Genomic DNA, 10,699 nt, shown 5'->3' on the forward strand with positions numbered 1-10,699 from the left:
GGTCGTTACCATAGGAGTTCCCCTTATCGAGAGAGGGCACGCTAGTCTCTGCCATATACAGATAACAGGTCAAGACAAAGTTCTGACTCGGATGGTTAGTATAAGAAGACATACTCAAGGCGCACCTTGTCTCCTCCTTGCTCTTACAGAGACATAAGACGCCATCCTCCTATTCTAAATCTGATGGAGACTGTAAAACTGAGTCCTCTTACTTAGAGATGGAAAAAAGAGGAAAGGATTCTTCAAAATTAGAAGGAGAATCCAAAAGGACTTCAGAAAATGAAGCAATGAAAATATGTTATTCTCCCACTAATGAACAGGGATTCCGACGCGGGTCATCATATTCCAAGCACAGTAAGAGTGCTTCCCATTATAAGTCTGCCCTTCAAAACCTGCAACCAAGTCTGATAAATTTAAAAATTCTTTATGTTGTACAGAATTGAATGAGGAAATCAAACAGTCTCATTCTTTTCATTTACAGACTCCTTGTTCAAAAGGTAGTGAATTAAGAGTGATTAGTAAAGTTCCTGAAAGAGAGAAGATTGGGTCGCCATCTCCATCAAATCGATTAAATGATTCACCTACTTTTAAAAAGCTAGATGAATCACCTGTTTTTAAGTCTGAATTTATAGGACATGATAGCTATGACAGTATTAAGGAATTAGACTCTTTATGTAAAGTGAAGAATGATCAATTAAGAAGTTATTGTCCCACCGAATTTAATATAAACGGATCTCCTGGGGCAGAATCTGATTTGGCAACATTTTGCACTTCTAAACGTGACACTGTTTTGATGTCTTCTGATGATAGTGTGAATGGATCAGAGGTATCTCCTTTGGTCAAAACGTGCATGCTTTCATCAAATGGATTTCAAAACATTAATAGATGTAAAGAAAAAAACTTGGATGATACTCGCATGCAGCATAGTAAGTCAGAAAGCCCATTTAGAGAAACAGAACCTCCAGTGTCACCACACCAGGATCAACTCATATCTTTGCCAGTTATGACTATAGATTATTCCAAAACAATAGTTAAAGAACCAGTTGATGTGAGAGTTTCTTGATGTAAAACCAAAAATTCAGATATATACTGTACTTCAAACGACAACTGCCCTTCTTTGTGTCATTCGGAGCTGAAAATACTGAGCCTTTAGTAATGAAGATTTCTTCAAATAGCTTTATGAATGTGCATTTGAAATCAAAAACAGTTATATGTGATAATGGAAGTCTGACAGATCAGCACTCAAAATTTGCATGTGGAGAATATATGCAGAGTGTTGGTAGTACTAGTTCAGCTTCTGTTAATCATTTTGATGATTTATTTCCACCTACAGGGAGCTCATGTATTGCTTCATCTCTTCAGAGTCTTACACGAGGGACAAACGTAGACAGTTTAACTCTCTTGCAATGTGGAGAGAATACATCTCCAGTTTTGGATGCTGTGCTGAAGAGTAAAAGCTCAGAGTTTTTTAAAGCATGCAGAGAAAGAAATAATAGAAGTAGCTAGTGGTCTTCCTCATTCAGGAAGAGGATTTGCTTCCTGGGAAAACAGGCATAATAATGGACTATCTGGGAAATGTGTGCAAGAGACTCAAGAAAAAGGGAACTCCATACTGCGTGATAGAAGAGGAAGACCAGAAATCTCTTTAGATGAAGAAGGTGGAAGAGGACATGCACGTACTTCTGATGACTCAGAAGTTGTATTTTCTTCTTGAGATTTGAATTTAATCATGGAGGACAGTGATGGTGTAACATATACCTTAAAATGTGACAGTAGTGGTCATGTCTCAGAGGTTGTATCCACTGTCCATGAAGATTATTCTGGTTCTTCCAAAAGTTCAAGTGATGAAAGTGATTCGGAAGATACAGATTTTGATGATAGCAGTATCCCAAGAAACTGTCTTCAGTCTGTTGTGGTTGTGCCAAAGAATTCTACTTTCCCATGGAAGAAACAAGTCCTTGTTCTTCTTGGAGCAGTCAAAGTTACAGACACTATTCTGACCACTGGGAAGATGAGCGACTGGAGCCAAGGAGGCATTCATATGAGGAAAAATTTGAGAGTATAGCAAGTAAAGCCTGTCCTCAAACTGAGAAGTTCTTCTTTCATGAAGCAACAGAGAAGAATTCAGAAATCTCTTTTACACAGCCCAGCCAAAACAGATAGATAATCACCTGTCTGAAATTGCTCATCCTCAGAGTGATGGGGCTGATATTACAGTCATACAGACATAAAATATGATCCTCTAGGTCATCCAAACTCTGAGGAAGCAGTGAAAGCCAAAATAACTTCTAGGCAGAAAGAAGAGCTGCCAGTTTATTCTTCTGATGATTTTGAAGATGTCTCAAGTAAGTCTCGGCAACAGACCACTTTCCCTAACAGACCAGATAGTAGACTGGGAAAAACAGAGTCAAATTTTTCTTCTTGTGAGATCTCCCAAGTGGATGGTTTCTGTTCATCATCAGAAGAGCTCAGAAATCTAGGGTGGGACTTCTCTCAACAAGAAAAGCCTACTATCACATATCAGCAACCTGACAGTAGCTATGGAGCCTGTGGTGGACACAAGTATCAGCAAAGTGCAGAACAGTATAGTGGGACAGGTAATTACTGGCAAGGCAATGGCTACTGGGATCCAAGATCAGCAGGTAGACCACCTGGAACTGGGGTTGTGTATGACCGAATTCAAGGGCAGGTACCAGATTCCTTAACAGATGACCGTGAAGAGGAGGAGAATTGGGATCAACGTGGAGGATCTCACTCTTCAGGCCAGCCCAATATTTTTTTTCTGTCCCTTCAGAAGGACAAGGGGTCAGTGCAAGCACCTGAAATAAGCAGCAATTCCATTAAGGACTCTTTAGCTGTGAATGAGGAGAAAGATCTTTTGAAAAACTTAGAAAAAAATGATATGAAAGATAGAGGGCCTCTTAAAAAAAGGAGACAGGAATTGGGGAGTGATTCTGAAAGTGATGGTGAGCTTCAGGACAGAAAGAAAGTTAGAGTGGAGGTAGAGCAGGGAGAGACAGCAGTGCCTCTAAGCTCAGCATTGGTTGGGCCTTTGTGTGTCATGAAGGACTTCAGGGACCCAGAGTGGTGGAAGGAGTGTGCCAAACAAGGGAAGATGCCTTCTTACTTTGATCTGATTGAATAAAATGTTTATTTAACAGAAAGAAAGAAGAATAAATCCCATCGGGATATTAAGCGAATGCAGTGTGAGTGTACACCTCTTTCTAAAGATGAAAGAGCTCAAGGTGAAATAGCATGTGGGAAAGATTGTCTTAATCATCTTCTCATGATTGAATGTTCTTCTCGTTGTCCAAATGGGGATTATTGTTCCAATAGACGGTTTCAAAGAAAACAGCATGCAGATGTGGAAGTCATACTCACAGAAAAGAAAGGCTGGGGCTTGAGACCTGCTAAAGACCTTCCTTCGAACACCTTTGTCCTGGAATATTGTGGAGAGGTACTTGATCATAAAGAGTTTAAAGCCCGGGTAAAGGAGTATGCACGAAACAAAAACATCCACTACTATTTCATGGCCCTGAAGAATGATGAGATAATAGATGCCCCTCAAAAAGGAAATTGCTCCCGTTCATGAATCACAGCTATGAACCAAACTGTGGGACTCGAAAATGGACTGTGAACGGACAACTGAGAGTTGGGATTTTTACCACCAAACTGGTTCCTTCAGGCTCAGAGTTAACATTTGACTATCAGTTCAGGAAGGAAGCACAGAGATGTTTCTGTGGGTTGGCTAATTGCCGGGGTTACCTGGGAGGAGAGAAGAGAGTCAACATCAGAGCAGCAGGAGGGAAAATGAAGAAAGAACGATCTCGGAAGAAGGATTCGGTGGATGGAGAACTAGAAGCTCTGATGGAGAATGGTGAGGGTCTCTCTGATAAAAACCAGGTGCTCAGCTTATCCTGGCTAATGGTTAGAATTGAAACTTTGGAACAGAAACTTACCTGTCTCAAGCTCATACAGAACACACATTCACAGTCTTGCCTGAAGTCCTTTCTGGAACGTCATGGGCTGCCTTTGTTGTGGATCTGGATGGAAGAACTATGTGATGGCCGGGAAAGTAACCAGAAGTTTCAGGAAGAGATTATAAAGACTTCGGAACATTTACCCATTCCTACTAAAAATATGTTGGAGGAAAGCAAAGTACTTCCTATTACTCAATGTTGGTCTCAAACCAAGACTGCTGTCCCTCAGCTGAGAGAAGGAGATGGGTATTCTACCGAGAATACATCACGTGCTCACACACGTTCTCTAAACTGAGCATAGAAGCTGACACAGACACCCCCAAGAAGCTAATGTTTTGCAGACTTAAAATTATAAGTGAAAATGGCATGGACAGTGCGATTTCTGATGCTATCAGTGAGCTAGAAGGCAAGGATGGCAAAAAGGATCTTGACCAGTTAGAAAACGTCCCTATAGAAGAAGAGGAACAACAGCTACTCACACAACAGCTGCCTGAATCAAAGTTGATAGTGAAATTGCTGTGGAGGCCATTAAGCTACCCACATCTGAACCAGAGGCTGACACTGAAATAGAGCCTAAAGAGAGCAATGGCACAAAACTAGCCGAACCTATTGCTGAGGAAACACCATCCCAAGATGAAGAGGAGGGTGTACCTGATGTGGAGAGTGAGAAGAGCCAGGAACAGCCACATAAAACAGTAGATATAAGTGATTTGGCCACCAAGCTCCTGGACAGTTGGAAAGACCTAAAGGAGGTATATCGAATTCCAAAGAAAAGGCAAACTGAAAAGGAGAGCACAATAACCGAACAAGGAAGGGATGCTGTTGGCTTCAGAGATCAAAGTTGCCCCAAAAACTCCTAACAGGTCAAGAAAGAGAGACCCAGACAAACAAACTCAAAATAAAGAGAAAAGGAAATGAAGGGGCTCCCTCTCACCACCTTCTTCTGCCTATGAGCGGGGAACAAAAAGGCCAGGTGGCAGATATGATACACCAACTTCTAAAAAGAAAGTACGAATTCAAGATCGCAATCAACTTTCTACAGAGGAGCGTCGAAAGTTGTTTGAGCAGGAGGTAGCTCAGCGGGAGGCTCAAAAACAACAGCAGCAGATGCAGAACCTGGGAATGACGTCTCCACTGCCCTATGACTCTCTTGGCTACCATGCCCCTCATCACCACTTTGCTGGCTACCCACCAGGTTACCCCATGCAGGCCTATGTGGATCCCAGCAATCCTAATGCTGGTAAGGTGCTCCTCCCCACACCCAGCATGGATCCTGTGTGTTCTCCTTCTCCTTAAGATTATTCTCAGCCCTTGGTGGGACATTCTACAGAACCCCTTGCTGCCCCTCCACCTGTGCCAGTGGTGCCACATGTGGCAGCCCCTGTGGAAGTTTCCAGTTCACAGTATGTGGCCCAAAGTGATGGTGTGGTACACCAAGACCCCAGTGTCACCATCCGGCCAGTGCCAGCCCCAGGCCCAGTCCAGGGACAGAATTATGGTGTTTGGGGTTCAAACCAACAGTCCATGAGTGTACAGCAGCAGTACTCTCCTGCACAGTCTCAAGCAACCATATATTATCAAGGACAGGCTTGTCCAACCGTCTATGGTGTGATGTCACCCTATTCACAGACAACTCCACCAATTGTACAGAGTAATGCCCAGCCAAGTCTTCAGTACATCCAGGGACAACAGATTTTCACAGCTCACCCACGAGGAGTGGTGGTACAGCCAGCCACAGCCGTGACTACAATAGTTGCACCAGGGTAGCCTCAGCCCTTACAGCCACCTGAAATGGTTGTGACAAATAACCTCTTGGATTTACCACCCGCATCTCCTCCCAAACCAAAAACCATTGTCTTACCTCCCAACTGGAAGACAGCCCGAGACCCAGAAGGGAAGATTTACTACTACCATGTGATCACAAGGCAGACTCAGTGGGATCCTCCTCCTTGGGAAAGCCCAGGAGATGATGCCAGCCTTGAGCATGAAGCTGAGATGGACCTGGGAACCCCAACATATGATAAAAATCCCATGAAGACCTCAAAGAAGCCTAAGACAGCAGAAGCAGATGCCCCCAGTGAGCTGGCTAAGAAAAGCAAAGAAGTATTCAGAAAAGAGATATCCCAGTTCATCGTCCAGTGCCTGAACCCTTACTGGAAACCTGACTGCAAAGTGGGAAGAATTACCACAACTGAAGATTTCAAACACCTAGCTTGCAAGCTACTCACGGCATTATGAATAAGGAGCTGAAGTTCTGTAAGAACCCCGAGGACATGGAGTGCAATGAGAATGTGAGACACAAAACCAAGGAGTACATTAAGAAGTACATGCAGAAGTTTGGGGCTGTTTACATACCCAAACGGGACACTGAATTAGAGTGACCTTCAGGGCCAGGGTGGGAGGATGGGCAAGCTGGTAGGAGAGACTCTGAGGAGAAGAAATCCTGTGGGCCCTCTCTCCCCACCCCACTGTCAGGGCTGTGCTACTGATGACACATCACCCTGGGGAATTCAAACCTGCAGAATGAGCTTACAAAAATGAGCTCCATCTACAACAAGCGGTCCCTGGTTGTGAGCTGTTGGTAGAGGCCATCTGATGCAAGGGTTTAGGCCCTTGAGACCTTCCCTTCTGAGACCCCGGCCAGGCCTGACCCCACTCTCAAGGCTGGGTCTCCTCTTTGGCAGTGCTGTCAGCGCACAGACTCATGTGCATCCTCACCCACGACCCCTTACCCTGACGATCTGTATTATATTTTAAGGTATATGTGAATGTATTGAAAATAATTTGTCTTTCCTGGTTTTTGGCTTTTGTTTTGCTTTTAAGCCTCTGCGTGCTAGGATCACAGAAGACTTTGTAAGTAAGGTTTAAGTTCTCCTGCAAGGTTTAATGTGTTATCATGTAAATATTCCAGAGCAGGCTGCCTTGTGGTTTCGGCCAGCCTTGTGCTATGTTGATAAGATTGATTTACTGCTTAAAATCACTTTACTTGGGCTTCCCTGGTGGCGCAGTTGTTGAGAGTCCACCTGCAGATGCAGGGGACACGGGTTCATGCCCCGGTCTGAGAAGATCCCACATGCTGCAGAGCAGCTGGGCCCGTGAGCCATGGCCGCTGAGCCTGCGCATCCAGAGCCTGTGCTCTGCAACGGGAGAGGCCACAACAGTGCACTTTACTTTATCCAATTTTTACTGAACTTTTTATGTAAAACATAGAATCAATTAAAGAAAAAATAAAAAGTATGTCTATGCCTTCAACTTCTAACAGGTGGAAGAGTTCTCAGTGCTTTCTGAGAATCTGCTTCCCAGGTTATAATAATCAGTTTGGCTCCAACAGAATCCCTTTTTTCTTAACTTGATAGTTAATTGAATTTTGGAGAAGGTGCAGTTGCAGACAACCACTGGCTGGTGAGAAAATTTGCTGGGTTGCCTGTGCCAGAACTGGTTTATGGTCATGTGATAAAGAGGAAACAATCACCTAAGACACAGGCAAGCCAAGGCATGTAAGCAGGTTGCTGAGGAAGCTGGGATGTTTCTGCAGATGCCAAGCCAGAGTGGACATTGCTCACCTTGGAAAGGTCTCAGGAACAGCCCTGCAGGGGGCAGGAAAGTCAGGCCTGGTCATGCTTGGGAGTGTGCATGGTGAGGGCTGTGGGTTGCTACAGCATGAAGCCAGAAGCACGCAGTGTGCCTCTTAAGACCGCAGCAAGGTGATCACCAAGGCTCCCGGGCTGGGGCTACAAGGTGGTCAAAGGACTGAGCACTCTGGGTGTGCAATTGGAGAATGAATTTGGAGCTGGGAAGCAATAAGTTCATAAGCAGCTCAGTCGACACCTTTGACTTCTCAGCTTTCATATGCACCATTCTACACACATTTCAATGCCTGCCCAGCAAAGAAACTACATTTTAGCAAGAAACAGCTAACCCTCTGATAAGTGAAGTTCTTGCCCTTCCCCCAGGTAAAACACAAAGCCCCAACGGTCATTGAATCCATTTCTGCCTATATTAATTAGGCCTCAATTTCAGTCTTAGGTCCCACTAAAGACTACATTGTAAAGTTGACCTCCACCTAGTGTTATATAAAATTAAAATGGGAAGGAGAAGTTAGAATAAACACATATATATAACAGAAAATATGCAAAGCTACCAGTCCTGGTTTCTGTAGTTATTCACGAGGTCAGAGTTGACGTCTATAGCTTCCACCTTCACCCACTTATTCCCTGTTTTCCTTGCCCACAGCCAGAACCCACAGCTCCATCCAGATTCCTTACTGGTAGAATGATTCAATCCTTCCCTTCTGAATGGTCTGAATCCTCAATTATCCTGCCTTTTTCCAGTTCCTGTAGCTTTCCATTGATCTTTACTGTTGGCATGGAAGTGTTGAAGGGAACCTCAGAAAATCTCCTGGGTTCCAGAGAAAATCTCCTGGGTTCCAGAAAAAATCCTCCTTGCTTCCATTATAAAGGCAACCAATTTCCTGTGGTAACTGAGTTCATAACACCAGTAGATTAACCTTTTTCACCTGTTGGCTCAGTGGTATAAGAAGTGTAAGATGGCCAGGGGGCAGTCTGTGGTAGGCAGAATTCTAAGATGGCTCCCACAATTCCTTCCCCCTGGGGTAAACACCAGTGTAATTTCCTTTGAGCATTGTAGGGATGTGTAAATACAATTGGATATCACCTTCATAATTATACAACAATATGGCAAAAGGAATTTTGCAGATGAAATTAGGGTCCCTAATAAGCTGACTACAATTCAAAGGGAGATTATCCTGGGTGGGTCCAACTTATCTAATCAGGCAAGTCTTTTAAAAGCAAAAGTTCTATTCTCCAGGATAGATCACATGCTAGGCCACAAGACAAGTCCCAGTAAATTGAAGATTAAAATCATATGTTGGGCTGCACCCCACAGGCCTGCAAGGCTTGTAGTTTCCATCCTCAAGCCTGAAGAAAGAGCCTAGAGACAGCAAGAGACATCAGTGACTTATTGGACAAGGGATCTTACACACCTGAAGCAAGGTCCTGGAGCAACACCTCACTGTTTGTGGCAGACAGCAAGCAGGACATGGCAGCAGTCTTTGCTACCCAGGGGAGGAGGAGGCTACCATTTATAGCGGGAATTAATGGTCAGGTTGGCTCATAAATCACCAGAGAGACCAGCAGCTGGGGCAGGAAGCAAGCACATAGGCAGTTACTAATTAAGCCCTATAATTAAGAAGATTGGATAGTCATGTGAGTGAAGCAGGTACTGGCTGAACAGGGGATAGCAAGAGGACAGTCATCTTGAATGGCGTGGTCAAACACTCCACCCTTACATACCCTGTATGACCTCTATGATCTTGGCCCATACTTCTTCTGCTATATTCCCAAGGACAGGTAGGTAGAAGTGCAACTGCAACCAAACACCACAAATGCAATAGAGACAGTCCAACAGGTGGGCTTTGGAACCAGGAGCTCATCAAGTCAATTTTTCATGGACTCTCAGAGGTTGACAATGGCATTTTGCTGTAAAGCCGGCAATCAAACTCATTTCTCAGTGAGGCCACCATTGTCACCCAGTCCACAAACAGATTCCCTTCACTCAGAGTAGGGCAAGCTGCAAGATGTCTAACAGGCACAATATATGGAAGATCATGACCATTAAGCAAAATACAAGCAGTAATATCATTCTGAGGTAATGCCACCCCTGTCTATGCGTTTTGTCCTGGCCTGCAATACCATACCACCTGCCCATCCTCAGTCTCCACAGCCAGTGCCGAATACTGGAGAGGTGGTGTAACAGTACACAGAGTTAGTATAATGGTGCCTTTCTACAGTAGAGGTCTGGATTAATTACCTTAGTAATCTGAGGTGGGGCTGGGTAGAAGACAGATGAAATCTGTAAATCCCTTTCTGATCCTATTCCCCAATAGGACAGCAAACCCAAACCACTGAGGACTTACCTGCCAGTCCTAAGGGCTATTTATAATATGTCCCCCTGGGGATAGATCCTGTGAAGGGCAAAAATGAGTTGCTGTCCTGACCTGTAGTTGGCAACAGTCCTTTGGTGGTCAACAGTTTAACTCAAACAGTGTTGACTAGTTACCTCTGGGTTAACATGGCGTCGGCACTGGGATAACTGCTCCTGGGATGTGTCCATGTGTTAAGAGTGAGTTTCCCACCTCAACTGTTGTTTAAGTAGTCTCTTCATAGCCCGGCAGCAGTGGGGTTGTAAGGCAGGTGGAAATGCCCCTGTATGTCCTTTGTATCAGCCCATTCCTGAACTTCATGGTCAATAAAGTAGATTCCTTAGTCACTATTGATGTCCACAGGGATCCTATATGTTGCATACAAATGAATAGTGGTTATTTGCATGCTCAAAGAATCGGGTAGATTTTTTGTAATGTCTTCCACCTGTTGTAATGTATCGTAAACTGCATATAGCTGTTGTTCCATCACACTCTATCATTGCTCTGCCCCCTTCCATAGTTGGGACCAGAAGCCCAAGGGCACTCTTATTATGTTGCTGTTGCCACAGATCTCAACCAAACACTCCCGGGTAACAGGCTATGTTAATTCACAAGTCTGTCTCTGAATTCATATCCCTAAAGCCTGTGTCTCTAATTGTTTAGGGGTGGTAGGTCAGGGGTATGCTTGTATTTTGTAGATAATCCAGGTCTTTGAGTTTTGTCTCTATTCACCAGCCACCCCGTACAGTCAGATGAATGAGGAGCACTGGGCTGCTAC

At 44.2% G+C, this 10,699-nt stretch overlaps 1 pseudogene; it reads left to right on the forward strand.

Moving 5' to 3' along the window:
- Positions 1-203: 203 nt before the first annotated feature.
- On the forward strand, positions 204-6,473 carry LOC101271562 (histone-lysine N-methyltransferase SETD2-like; annotated as a pseudogene).
- The last annotated feature ends 4,226 nt before the right edge of the window (positions 6,474-10,699 follow it).

Source organism: Orcinus orca, chromosome 17, assembly GCF_937001465.1.
Source record: "Orcinus orca chromosome 17, mOrcOrc1.1, whole genome shotgun sequence".
In the NCBI taxonomy this organism is placed as follows: domain Eukaryota; kingdom Metazoa; phylum Chordata; class Mammalia; order Artiodactyla; family Delphinidae; genus Orcinus; species Orcinus orca.